The sequence below is a fragment of the Apium graveolens genome, chromosome 5, assembly GCF_009905375.1.
Source record: "Apium graveolens cultivar Ventura chromosome 5, ASM990537v1, whole genome shotgun sequence".
NCBI classification, from domain to species: Eukaryota; Viridiplantae; Streptophyta; class Magnoliopsida; order Apiales; family Apiaceae; genus Apium; species Apium graveolens.
The window spans coordinates 248724066-248738354 of NC_133651.1; positions in this window are offsets into that span (position 1 = coordinate 248724066).

Sequence of the window (14289 nt, forward strand, 5' to 3'; positions counted from 1 at the left end):
ATTGTTTAAAATTATGTTTTGGGGAAAAGTAACTTATGAAAATACCTATCTCTAAAGTGTGATTAAAAATGGAAAAGAGGTTTTGAATAGTGTGCTGTGACAGAATTGATTTTAATAAGAGATAGGTAAAAGTGATTTTGAAAACTAGATGAAACGAATCAGATATTGGATAACGTTGCGTAAGTGGCTAATTCGGTTGCGCGCATTACATAACCGATTAGTCCAGCATAGATAATCAGAGACCTAGCTAGTCTCTACGGATCCGGTGATTTTGTGTGAAAGCTCGATCAGCTTTCCTAGACATTTTGTGTGATAGCCCGGCCAACTATCCTAGATAATTTGTGTGGAGGCCTGATCAGCCGTCCCTAGATAACATCCAATACATATCTGATTGTGATTTTTGTGATTTCAGTAATGAAACAAATGGCTTTGGGTCCCCGTAACGGGACAGATGTTTTTACGGTTCTTGTAATAGAACAGAAGGTTTGAAAATAGAAATAGCATGCTAAAATTGAATTGTGGTTTTTATGCACAGCATACAACAGTTGATCTTGTTTTACAGAGCATGCTAGTTTTGATATCCAGTTTATACCTGATTTACATGTTTCTGGCAAGTTATAAATTCTGTTCCTTTAACTACTTTACTTTAAACTGTTTTACTTGTTATTCATATAGTGGTGCTGCTGAGCAAGCAATTGCTCACCCTTGCAGAATATTTTATATAAATTGCAGATACCTAGGAGATTCTTGCACGGTAGTAAGGGCAGAGTTCTAGCTCCTTTTGTGTCAGGCTACTCTGAGGTAGCTGTGTTCAGACCAGATGAGGTCTGTTGAGTTGCTGCGTTAAATTAGTGGTCAGGATTGTGTAAGGTAATTTGGGTTGTGTTAGTTAAGTAACCTAAGTCATACTTAAACCTGGAAAAGGTCTTGCTAAAGGGGTCGTGGTTATGGATAATTAGTGATTTGGATTATATTGTGTTCATTATTATTATTGTTGATGACGTCAACTCCTGACCCCGGGGTTGAGGCCGTCACAGTTGGTATCAGAGCTACAGGTTTGAGTCCCTAATTTAGGTTATGAGTAGAGTCAAAAGAGTGAAGAAAGGTTTGTAGATAGATGTAAGTCAGCAACTCAATCAGAGGAGTGAGTCTATGAGTTTAGTCAAGGGTTTCGGAGATGTAACCCTGACGTTTATTAAGGATTGACTGGAACTGCCCTAACCTAGAGTACATATTCTTCGCATATGTATTATTAATAATGTTTTATATAGATTCTAGTTTTTCCCTCGAGAAAACGAGTCTGATTGCGAAGATTCAGCATTGAGCGGGCTCTTGTTTTGTCAGTTGAGAAGACGCCAACGTTATTTCTAGATATCATATTTTCTGTGTCAAGGAATGTTATTGGACTGATTGTGTGACCTTGGTGAGTTCGGATAGCGTGATAATAGTCAGGGGCTGTTATGACGACTAAGTTTGGTAGTGAATGTGGATTAGAACGGGAGGTGATATCTTTGAACTCTTTTATTTCCTTCCTTGAAATATATTTTATCTCCTGAGTAATTGTTTCTTATTCTATAAGTTGTTTATCTTTCTTGTGAGAAAGTTGTGAACCCGAGATAAGCTACTTAGGGTTCTGTTGATCTCCTTACAAATCAGATTCTTTCCTTTCTATTTGTGAATTTCTTACCTGAATATTGTTTCTTTCCTCGGTGATTTTTTTCGAGTAATTGGGGCAAACAATGCATATGAATTGACCATTTGTCTATGTGACAAAAGGGTCTGGTGGGACGCCACCAAATTATGTGTTGTGACCATATGGTACTAAGACTGGCCATCTTATGTACTTGTATGGTTGCTCTCAGTCATACCTATGTTTTCCTCTTTTGTCCTCCCCGTATCATTCTTGACTTTGAAATTTCATTTGAAGTCCCGGAAGTGGATTGTCAGTAGCTTTTGTGATTAGACAATCTTGGTCATCGAAAGTAGTTGAGAGTTGACTGTCTGGAAGAAATATAAGATGTACATTAGATTGCTAGCTATCCCAGAAATGATAATAGTAGAGAGGATTTATGATTCGATATTGAAGGTTGAGGTTTTAGAAAATTTAAACCGTGGAAGATGGGTCAATTGTACGAGATAAGAAGTCGCATTGGGAAGAATGGATGATTGAACCTCAGGCTGGTGCGTTAGCCAAGTCTATGATTCTTAAGATTAATTTGACTTACTAGTTTACCTTTTTCGGGTGGTGCCTAGGATAGCCCGCCTAGCTTTGCGGTATATGGAATTTGTTAATGTTGTATTTTATTGGTGCTAAAAGGTTGCTCGGTTGTTGTTGTATTGAGAAAGCATACCATAATGTTTAGTACCTCTATATTCCAGTTTTCTGCGCTGTTGTTGATTCTGCTACTGTTATCGTTGTTATTGTTGCTAGTGTTGCTGATCTAGATATCTTTTATAAATGGAACCTAAGAATTGGGACATGGGTGCTTTAATTGGGCAGCATTTTCCTGACACAGGTGCACCGTTTGAATGGTGATATTTTGTTATACATTCTCATTATGTTTTGAATAAATTCCCTATTATATTTCAGGAAAATGCCACCTAAGAAAGCTATTCAGTCTAAAGAAAATAGTAGTAGTTTGGCGGAGGTTCCAGTTATAAATGAAATTCTAGATTTGTTGCGCTAGCAACAGCAACAACAGTTATAGTTAATCCAACAGATTCAGCAGCAACAACATCAACAAGGAAAGCTAAACAAAACTACTAGTTTTAAATCCTTTCAGTCTGTTAAGCCCCCAGAGTTCAAAGGCGAAGTGGATCCTGTTGTTGCCATAAATTGGCTGAAGGAAATGGACAAGGCATTTACCCTCACACAAGTAAATGATGATCTTAAGACTGATTATGCGAGTTACTTTCTTAAGAATGAAGCAAATTATTGGTGGGAATCCACTCGAGTGTTGGAAGGAGAAGGCCCTGTTTCTTGGGCAAGATTTACATAATATTCTTGAAAAAGTATTTCCCCGATGGTTTAAGAAGTCAGTTGGAAGTCGAGTTTCTAGAGCTGAAACAAGGTGAGAGAAGTGTGCTGGAGTATGAGGCCAAGTTTACAGAATTGGCCCGATTAGTTCCTGAGTATGTAAGTACGGAGATTCAGAAAGCAAGGAGGTTTCAGCAAGGGTTGAAGCCTGAGATTCGCAGAGGAGTTGTGGCATTGCAACTCAAGACGTACTCCTCTATGGTTCAGGCCGCCCTGGTAATGGAAAGTGACCAGAAGTTGGTTGTTAAGGAAGAAAGTGATAAGAAAAGGAAGTCGGAAGGTGTTAAGGACAAGGTAGACCAAGGGGAATCCAGTCAGGAATTTGAGAATCGGTTTGACCGAAACAGGAGTAAAGGATTCCGGAGACATAGTTTATTTCAGGCTAGGACTAGTGTTATTTCAATTGCTTCCACTCTAACTCAGTTAGTCAAGTCAGCAGCGGATTATAAGTCCTGTGACAGGAGACACAGTGGTTCATGTAAAAAGAATGTGCAATGTTTTAAGTATGGACATAAGGGTCATTATGCCTCGGAATGTAATCCAGAAAATCCAGGAGTTACGTGTTATAACTGTGGAAAAGTTGGGCATATTGCAAGGAGTTGTAGAATGGTTACTCAAGATACTATATCCCAAGGGCCAACATCCAGCACAGATAGAGGCAGAACTTCTAAAAAGACCAAGAGATCGAGCATTTAGAACTTGGACGTAGTTGCACCTGATTTGCCACCCTTCGAGTTAGAAGAGTTCGATGTGATTTTAGGATCGGATTGGTTGTCCGGTAGTAAGGTAAGGAGCGGTTTTTAGAAGAAGTGAAGTATAAAGTGTACAGAAGCCAATAGTAAGGTAAATTTCTGGATACAGAAGCAATATAAGGAATTCTTCCAATCATGCAAGAAAAGAAGTGATAAGCTAAGGACATAAAGTAGATCCACCATCTGTAAAGATACGAAGAAGAGAATACTTAAGCTGAAGGAATTTTGAGTAATAAATGAATGTCCTGGAATCTCTGAAAGTCGGTGGAATGAAATAATTATTGCGATAATTGTGAAAGCGATTGAAAGGGAAGTGAGTGTAATAGATAGAGACCCTGAAATGCACCAGTGATGTTGCTGAAAAGAGGAATGAAATTATGAGATTGTGTACTAATTATCGGGAGTTTAACAAAATAATAAATAAGAATAGGTAACCTTTACAAAGAACTGGTTACTTACGTGACCTAATTCAAGGAGTGTGTGATTTCTACGGGATTGACTTAAGATACAGCCTGAGGACATGTCAAAGATTGCGATTAAGATAAATTATGAATATTACAAGATCTGGTGATATCATGTGAAGTAATAAGTGTATCAGTTGTCTATGAAGAATCAAGGAACATGGTGTATCAGGAGTACTTGGAAAAGCAAATTATATTTATTGATAACATCCTCAACTGTCTTAGGATTAAGAAAGTTTATGTAGAACAACCCAGGATAGAAAAAGAGAGAAAGCGGATTTGCATCGAAAGAATATGAATATATAGAATGAGGATCGTGGTATAGGCAAAAGCTTTACCTTGAAAGAGATTGATTAAGTAGGAATAGAAGGGACAAGTAAATTCCTAATTGTATTTAACCATTCGAGGTATAAAGAAATATAGGTAAAGTTGTCTATAAGTTGATATCACCACCGCAGTCCCAGTATATATATATATAATATGTTATATGTGTCAATGTTAAAGCGATATGTCTCTGATTGGAATCAAGCCATTGATTAGGAGCCAATGGGCTCTCATCCAAATTTGTTCTACGCGGAATAATCGATCCAAATCCTAGATCGTTAAACGTGAGTCCTTAGTAATGAATTTATGTTTATGGGAGTATGCCTTGAATAAATACTTGAGTCGAAGAGTATTCCTGGAAGTTAGAGTCGGAATTGCTTGACAAATATCCTCACTTATTTGGTTAAGTCAGATTCTGAGGACAGAATCTTTTTAAGGGGGAAGGATATAATGACCCGTATATTTTATTTATTATTTAAACGTAAAATTATGGAATAAATAATTAAATAAAATGATTGTGTGGGTTCAGTTAGTGGGTTATTACTCTGTCACTATGTGTATGTGATTACTAGTGTATGGAATTGAATTGTGTGGTTAATTAATGAATTGTATGATTTTGTATTATTGTTAAAAATGGTGTTATTGCAGTTTTATTTCCATAAATACTTGGATTGTCTCTAAAATTGTTTTTATGACTTTATAATTTCAATAATTATTTTTAGGACTTTATAAAATTGAGAAATCAATATTTCATTAATTACTTATTTTTAAATGATTTTCTGAGTGTGTTTAATAGTAAAATCCATATTTAATTATGGAAATCTTCAAAAATTATGTAACTTATATTTTATTAAGTTCGTAGTATTCTGAAAATTTTAAAATTATTTTGGGAATTTTCAGGATTAATCTCACCCGTGCGTCGTTTCGTTTAATTGTTAAAAGCAGGTATAAAGTACGTTTTAGAAATTATTCTAAAATTTCGAAAGTTACATTTGTATTTACTTCGGGATATTTCTAATGTTTTAAGACTATTTTCGTAATTTTATGGACCTATTTTATGTGCTGCTTGGCTCGATAAATTTGCAAATTAGCGAAACAGAAAGAGGATTGCGGTACATTTTATTAACACGTGTCCTGATACAAAACATGTGTTGTGAAATTAGAATGGACACGAATTGCTCATTGTGTTATTCACTTCTTTCAATCTCAATTACAATCTCCCTCTCTATAATTTTTCTTCAATTCATTCTCTTTTCTCTCTTTATTTGTTTCTCTCGACTCCTTTTTCTGCTCTCCTCTCTTCTGTTGCTCCCCGGTGTGCTTGGTAATCTCTCTTCCTCACTGTGTCTGCTTTCCGGCCGCTGCTATCTTCATTTTTCGGCCAAAAGCCGTCTGTGTGTGAGTAGTAGGTGTGTGCATATTGTGTATACATCTGTGTGTGTGCGTTTGTGTGTGTGTTAAATCTCCCGTATTTCTCTGTGTGCCGTCCTGTTCTTTTCCTCCGGCCACCTTGATGCCACCTGTTTTTTTTCCCGGTGAGGTGTCAATGGTGTGGTGGCGAGTGTTATGTGTATATATCTATGTGTTGTGTGTGTGTAAGATTGTGTGTGTGTTTGTGAAGTGTGTGTGAGTGTGTGCGTTGGTGTGTAGCGGCGTGGCTGTGTTTTGGCCGCGGTGGTGGCTGTATTGCTTCGATTCTTCCTCCTGTTGTTTGTTGGGCTGAATTTTTTGGCCCTGTTACTTTGGGCTTGGCAGTGTTGGGCCTTTTTGGTGTTGTTGGATTGAATGTTGTAAAACTTTTGATATAATTCCTTTTTATTGCAGGAATTAATTGAGTAAAATTAGTGATATTAAATACTTCGTGCGGGAATTATTATTAATTTAATCGGTAGAATTTACGTTGGAAACCCGGAATTAATCGGGTACCCGTAAATTTTACCGCCGACGGAGGACCGTGATGAATTAATTCTGAGTCCAAAAATTTAAAAATAAATAAATAATAAATATATTGATTTTATTTGTAAGTTCGATGCGAGATAATAGTTGCATATTTGTATTCGAGGTTAATAAATTGTGATTGCGATAGGGATTTCTGAAAGTCTGGATTGTGGGATTAAATGGTTGTTGTTGAAATGACGTTGAATTGTTTGACGGGTAGGTCGATAAACAGATGAGGTGCTGCCCGAATTTTTGGAAGTTAAATTCCGAAATTCAGGACAGACCCTGTAATTTTCGGAACGTCGAGCGAGTATAAATAAGTATATACATATATTTTGTGCGAAACCTGATTGTATGTTATGGTGAATGTTCTGTCAAAATCCAGTAACCCTAATTTCGTAAAATGACGAGTATACGTATTTTCTGAATTCGAACACCGAACCAATTTCTGAGAACGTGAACCCTAACTTTTGTATGTGTTATTATAATATGTATAATTACAAGTCGGGTTCGAGTATCGTTGGGTAGGATTGGTATCGAGGATATGTCAAGCATACCTAGACGTCTAACGTAGGGTATTTCGGCTCTGTAGGTTCTAATCGAAGGACTCAAGAATTGAAGTCGAACTAAAGATAACCTAGTCATCAGTCGACAAGCGTAGCGAGGTTCCAAGCGAAGGACCTGAACGTTGAAGTCGGATCCATGATAGTATGATAGTAAGGCGATAAAGCCGAGTGTCCAAGTTAGTCCAAGGTCAATCAGTAATAGTGGTAAAGCTCTGCAAGGAAAGTACCCCTGACCATTCTTTTATGGTTCAGTGCATATGAATAGCTAAATGTTTTACTTTTGTAATGGAACAGAAATGTTTTAAGTTACGTATCCCCTGTATTTGAAAATATTGTTTGAAATTATGTTTTGGGGAAAAGTAACTTCTGAAAATACCTATCTCTAAAGTGTGATTAAAAATGGAAAAGAGGTTTTGAATAGTGTGCTGTGACATAATTGATTTTAATAAGAGATAGGTAAAAGTGATTTTGAAAACTGGATAAAATGAATCAGATATTGGATAACGTTGCATAAGTGGCTAATTCGGTTGCGCGCATTACATAACCGATTAGTCCAGCATAGATAATCAGAGACCTAGCTAGTCTCTACGGATCCGGTGATTTTGTGTGAAAGCCCGATCAGCTTTCCTAGACATTTTATGTGATAGCCCGGCCAACTATCCTAGATAGTTTGTGTGGAGGCCTGATCAGTCGTCCCTAATTAACATCCAATACATATCTGATTGTGATTTTTGTGATTCCAGTAATGGAACAAATGGCTTTGGGTCCCCGTAACGGGGCAGATGGTTTTACGGTTCTTGTAATGGAACGGAAGGTTTTAAAATGGAAATAGCATGCTAAAATTGAACTATGGTTTTTTTGCACAGCACACAACAGTTGATCTTGTTTTATAGAGCATGCTAGTTTTGATATCCAGTTTATACCTGATTTACATGTTTCCGGCAAGTTATAAATGTTGTTCCTATAACTGCTTTACTTTAAACTGTTTTACTTGTTATTCATATAGTGGTGCTGCTGAGCAAGCAATTGCTCACCCTTGCAGAATATTTTATATGTATTGCAGATGCCTAGGAGATTCTTGCGCGGTAGTCAGGGCAGAGTTCCAGCTCCTTTTATGTCAGGCTCCTCTTAGGTAGTTGTGTTCAGACAAGATGAGGTCTGTTGAGTTGCTGCGTTAAATTAGTGGTCAGGATTGTGTAAGGTAATTTGGGTTGTGTTAGTTAAGTAACCTAAGTCATACTTAAACCTGGAAAAGGTCTTGGTAAAGGGGTCGTGGTTATGGATAATTAGTGATTTGGATTATATTGTGTTCATTATTATTGTTGTTGATGACGTCAACTCCTGACCCCGGGGTTGAGGCCGTCACACTTATTCTTTGTGAACCATTTTTTGTTGGTTTACCAGATACTAAACCACACAAATACGATACTACTCCACAAATATATACCCATCATATGCCAAACACTGGAACAAAATTGTTTAAACATACAGAAACTTTTATACTCCACCATACTTTGTGACATCAAAGAACTAAACCTTGTAAGATCATTGTTCATCTAGTACCTGATTCTCCTCCAGGCTGAAGGTCATTTCTTATTCATACTTTGATACACCCTTGTGATACTCATGAAATGCATCATGCCTTTATACAAATGTTTCATCACTATTGATTATGATCTTGTTTTATTAAGTTACATTGTTATTCCTATTGAATTGCTTTAGAATTGGATAGTTTTCTTTATGTGGACCAGATTCGTGGTCAGATCAGATTCGTGGTCGAATTAGGCCAATGCGTGCCTTGGATCCAGTTTATAGAGTAGAGCCGTATGCCCTGCTCGGGGTTAATACGTGACTGATCAGCAGCCTAACCTTGGTTTTAAAATTTAAAATAAATATCCAATTCTAATGATTGTTTAACAAGAAACTTGATTCCTCTGAATCATCTCGTTTGATCATTGATTAACCTCAGTTATTGCTATTGTGACTTGCTGAGCTAGTTAGCTCACTCTTGCGAATCTTTTTATGTATTTTACAGTTAAAAAGGATACGATTGATAGCGGGGTTTTCCAGTTCAATGTACGAGCTAGGATTCCAGATTGAGTTGGAGCAAGCTAGCTGGAGCTTATTACGGTAGCGAGATAGTAAGATTGTAAGAATGATTTCATTATTAGTTGTAAGTTAAATTAGTTGGGATTTGGTACGTTGTAATAAAAGTTAAGGTTGTGGCTTGTTTTCATACTTTAACCTGTTGCAATCCGTTGTTATGTAAAGCAGGGTCATTGCAAATAATATTTCATATACAGGTTTATATATTGTGTATGTGTTGTGGACCCCAAACTTCTGACCCGGGTTTGGAGGGCGCCACAGGTTGGTATCAGAGCTACAGGTTATAAGTCAGTGAAACAAGCGTAGATTGTCAGGATTGGGTAGAGGGTTAGGATTAGAAATATGAAATAGAAAGATAAGATGTTGTGAGGTTGAGTGCGACTATATAATAGGTTTTCGGCACGATTAGTGTTGCGATTCGAGATTCTTAGCTTGCGACGTGATTTCTAGATAATGGAAATGGCAGATCCTGTTTTTCCGGTATAATCTGATCATTCAGAGCCTTCCGTTCGAGGATCGTCATCTTCTCCCGAATTCAATTTGTACCTTGTTCTTCCACCGGTACTAATGGTATTACCTTCTGTTATGACAGTTGCACCTCTTCGAGTTATTCTACGATATTTTACCACTTCTTGATATGAGACTACCTATTTAAGAACTTCCATCTGTTTATTCTTGTTTTACTGGACATTCGGTTGTGAGTGTATCTCTTCAGTTTACCCTACACCCTGTTCTATACCCCAGTATAAAACTTGTCCTATAAAGCAATATTACCTACGAGGATGGATTCGGGAGTTACAGTAAATGGTGAGTACCTGAGATATAAATAGAGGTGAGAAGGAGTTTAGAGAGAAGATTCACGTGTTTCAGAGGATAGCTGATACCAGATTAAATGGAGCCACTAGTGAATAGACCACCCGTGATTATCTTGTAGGATGGTCTAAATGAATTTTGAAAAAGTTAGAGCGAAAAGTATAGATCTGGAATTTTCCTAGAATTAGATGATGGTGCTATGGTAAATGTGATATGTAAAGTAGTAATGTGATGTGATATAAGCAAACTTTGTTCTAGGAAATGGACTTGTTGGCTCTTGGATAAACCTGTTCTACTTAATGACTGCAAAGATGATGATGGGAGTACTACCAGTATGGAAGCTTTGAAATGAAGCTACGAATAAGATAATATGCAACGACAGCTGAAGTTTTCGTTGATTAAGGAAGGTAATAGACCCAATGAAGGAGAGAAGATAAATGGAAGTGAATGGACCTTTGTGTGATCGTTTCTTTAACTTGTTATCTTGTTATAGGAAGGACAACAATCAACTCATATAGTAAGGACAACCAGATGTGTGATTTTCAAAATTCTTAAACAAGTTTTTGAAAGAGATTTTCTTAATAAAATTTCTAGAAGCCTTTTTGAATAAAATAAATTTTAAAAACTGGTTGTCAAGTTACTACTTGAGTTTCTTGTTTGTTAAAAGACCCGGATTACCTGGAAGGATACTGTTTTATACTTAGTATTGCTAATTCAGAGAACGAAGTAACCCGCGATTATGAAGAAGTTGATTATTCCTAACAGTAAGGTGCAAGCATTGTTTGATAAAATTAACAACAGAATCAGTGTACGGAGTAATTATTCATCCAATTACTAGGACTATCAGAGTTCAAAGAATTCATTGATTTATCAGAAGCCTGAGCATGACCGAAGAAGATTGGGAAGATTTTTAGACTTTTCTACAAAAAGGAATATTATTAACAAAAGGATCGTTATGTTGAATGATTCATGGTTATTCTAAAAAAAAGAAAAGGAAACTTGAGGTTATCTGATAAGAACGCCATTATGATCGAATTCTTAAAGTATTATACGTGTAGATACGATGTTACAGACGCAAGACTTAACAAGTAAGAATTTACCATAATACTTAGTTTGCGAAGGCATTTCAATGTACCTTCTAAAGTTGTTATATAACACAATTGGGATATGATCGAACAAGCTCGAAAGATGAATACAAGTGAAATGTGGATTGTGACCAATGGTATCATTCTTGTCCTCAATATTATAGCGTATATTCCTCTTTAATTTCTAAAAATGTATGAACTTCTTTTCTTAATAAAGTCTTTATGATGATATCAAAAAGGAGGATGTTGCATTCCTTTCAAATTTAATTGTTCCCCTCAAGTTTTGCTCTCTGATTGAGACAAACAGTGTTATAGTGAGACGCTTTGTCCGAATGACGAAGAGTCGGGTAGGACGCCACCTAATCATGTGTTGTATGCCATATTGTATGAAAGACTGACCATCTTAAGTACCAATGTGGTTGTCTCATTCATATTCAAATCATTACTTCTTCTTTCTTTTCAACTCTAAGTTTATTAAAATTGTGAATCCTTCTAGTTGTTTCGTCGTACAGTCATTCTTTGCAAGGGTTTTTCAAATAAAAGTCAACGTATTATGAACCAAGTGGGCAAAGTTCCATCTACCTTTCATGTATAAAAAGGAAACAAGGGCATATGACGAGGATTGTAAATCACTAGCCCTAGCCAGGGATGCACTAAGAGTCAAGGGAATCTACTTCAATAAGGAATACGTCTCCAAGAACGAGAGTTTATGATTTGTCTATGAAATATGGTATTCATAATAGGGATGTGATGACGGGAATGATTATTGCGGATACCTTATGCGTTAATGTATGGAAAGATGTGGGAGCAACTTGATCGTTTATCTCTCAAGGTTTTGTTGATAAGATGAATTACCCTGTTGAATTGATAAGATTATGACTTAAGGACTAGCAAGTCAAGAACGTGTAATTATTAAATAAGTAAGTACCAATAGTGGAATTGAGATTTCTGGCAAATAGTTATGAAGAATTGATATCATTTGAGATAAGAGGATTGGACATTATTCTAAGAAATGGATTAACTATTTAAGCGTGATGCCCAGATAGACCATCGTGATAGAAGATAGTTCTGAAGATGCCAAATGAGAATATGATGAGGTTTAGAGGACGAAGGAAGGTAAAGAACTTGTTAACAATGATTTAAGTTAAAAGGTTACAGTGACCAAGATATAAGCGCTATGGCGATTATAAATAAAAGTTAGAAGTACACAGAACTTGAAGATTTTATAGTCTCAAGACATGTTTCCAGACGAGTTACCAATATTTCCTTCAGATAGAGAAAGTGAGTTTATGATTGACTTAGCACCTGAAATGAAGCCAGTGTCCAAAGCCCCGCAAAGAATGGCGCCAGACAAAATAAAGAAGTTACCAGAGCAAACGCAGGAGATGATTAAAATAGAAAGCAACTGGACCTAACGTACCCCCTAAGATGCACCGGCATGATTTATTAATCAGAAAAATGGAAGTATGAGATTATGTGTCGACTAGCAGAAGCTCAACAAGTTTACTCTCAAGAGCAAATATCTGTTACCTCGAACCAATAATTTGTTTGATCAAATAAAAGAAGCAAAGTATTTTTATAAGATTGATTTAAGACTGGATATATTACCAATTGAAGATTGAACCTATCAAAGATAATTTTTAGAACTAAGTATTGTTGTTATAAAAATTCTAGTAATGTTATTTAGATGAACTGATATACCAGTAATATTTAAATTTGATGCACAGAATCTTGAAGGAGGATCTGGATAAGATGTATTTGTGTTACTTAAGGTCAAAGGAGAACCATGCAAATTATTTAATGATAGCTGGGAAGTCAAAGAAAAAAAAAGTTGTATGAAAAGTTTACAAGGTGAAAGCTTTAATGGCAGGGAGTATAATTCTTAGCATAAATAGTCAGTGAGAAGGAGACCAAAGGGAATCCAGCAGAAATTAAAGTTATTCTGAATAAAGAAAGATTAAAAGCACAAACAAAAGTAAGAAGTTTTATTATTGGCCAGTTATTATCGGAAATTTGTTCAAGGGTTCTTGAAGATTGTAACACCTTTGATGAATTTTACTAGGAGTAGCGAGAAGTTTATATGAAATGGTAAAGTGTGAAGAAAGTTTTGCGGAGTTAAAGGAGAGAATGGTCACAACACCTATTTTATCATTTTGAAAGTATCAAGGAGATTTGGTAGGTTGTAGTGATACTTCTCATAAGGGAATAGGATGTGTGTTGATGCAGCACAATAATGTTATTGCATATGCATCCAGACAACCGAAACCTTATGAGCAGAAGTACCCTACTCATTCTCATAATTAGGAATTAGCAGCAACAATAATATTCATTTTAAAAGATTAGGAAACATTATATGTATGGAGAAAGATGTGAGATACATACGGACCATAAGAGTTTGAAGTATGTATTCACGAGGAAGAGCAAATGTAGTGGCAAGCGATAAGCAAAAAGGAGAGAACGAACATGGAGATTGCACCAGAAGGATTATCTATGGAATTTTAGAAGTTGGAATTGGAAGTCAGGGTTCATGATCCAAAAGGATCAAGAATGGATAGTATGACCTTTCAGTCGAAGTTGTTAAGAGAAGATAAAAAGATATCAAAAGAAGTTGATACATCAGGATGTTAACAGTTAACAAGAGAAGATAATGGATTACGAAATTAACAGTTTAATGAGAGGAAATCTATGCACTTAAAAGAATGATCACGATATCCTCAGATTTCTTTCAGAACTTGGATGCTACAAGTGGCAGTATTAAGGAATGAGATCCTAAAGGAAATTTACAATCCTAAGTATTTAATTCGTTCAAGAAATACCAAATTATACAGAAGTTTAAAGAAGAATATTGATAGCCGAATACGAAAAGGAAATTTCACAACGGATCAGGAGGTGTTAGGCATATTAAATAAATAAGGAAAGTGTCAGAGACCTAGTGGATTATGGCAACCATTAGAAATACAGAATGGAAATAGGAGTATATTACTCTAGATTTTATAGTCAGATTACCAAGAACAAAAGCAACCCACGATGCTAATTAAGTTATGGTGAACGAGTTGGCTAAATCAGCTCATTTCTTGCCTATTAATGAAAGATATTCACTGGATAAGATGATTCACATGTATTTGAAGGAAATGGTAATTTGTCATGGGGTCCCTGTGTCAATTGTATAAAGTCAGGATCCACGATTCAATTCAGGATTTTACAAAG